The following is a 798-nucleotide window of genomic DNA, read 5'->3' on the forward strand; positions in this document are numbered from 1 at the left end:
AATTTATAAACTGTATAGTATATATAGTATCTAGTCTATATAGTATATAATATAGTATGTAGTCTGAACATGTATATACACACAGTTTTAGAAGAGCAAAAAGAACATATATATACACACAGTTTTGGAAGTACACTAGGAAAAGAGTAATGAGCACTTAAAGACGTACTAGTTTCTCTATGTAGCTATTATGGTAGACTTCAGTATCTTGTGAAATAATCACATTTGTATTTTGTTTCCTTTTTAACTCAACTAATAGCTATAGTCTGCATTTACAAAACTTGTTAGAAAACCTATATTTTTACTTTTTTCTTTTTAATTTTTTATCATTTTTGTATGAAGCTTTTTTAAGCCATGACAATCTAGAAATTCAGGGTTATTTAGTCCAAAGAGGTTAAGATCTCCTTCCAAAGTGAGGAAGACAGGAGCTGACAGAGTCAACACTATCGATACTGTACTTTTGCCATGTAACATTGACATTAAAAATTAATCACATCACTCATAGAAGCTTATTCAATAGTCGTTTGACCTTTCTCTGGGTCAGGACTTAGAGCCTTCATTGTGTTTTCTAGTTTGATTTTAAGATTAGAGGTACATTAGTTCACATGTGGCCAGTTACTGTGGTCCACACACAATCTACAAACGGCATCACCTTTTGTCTTCAGCCAGAGTCTCCCACCTTAAAAACTAGATATCAAACTAAAATAAAACAAGATTTTTCTTTTTTTAAAATTTTTTCTGAGCCCAGATTATCTTCCAGAATGCAACTTCCTTTATACTGAGTTACTCTATGAAGAC

The sequence above is a fragment of the Mandrillus leucophaeus genome, unplaced genomic scaffold (assembly GCF_000951045.1).
Source record: "Mandrillus leucophaeus isolate KB7577 unplaced genomic scaffold, Mleu.le_1.0 Scaffold468, whole genome shotgun sequence".
NCBI lineage: Eukaryota > Metazoa > Chordata > Mammalia > Primates > Cercopithecidae > Mandrillus > Mandrillus leucophaeus.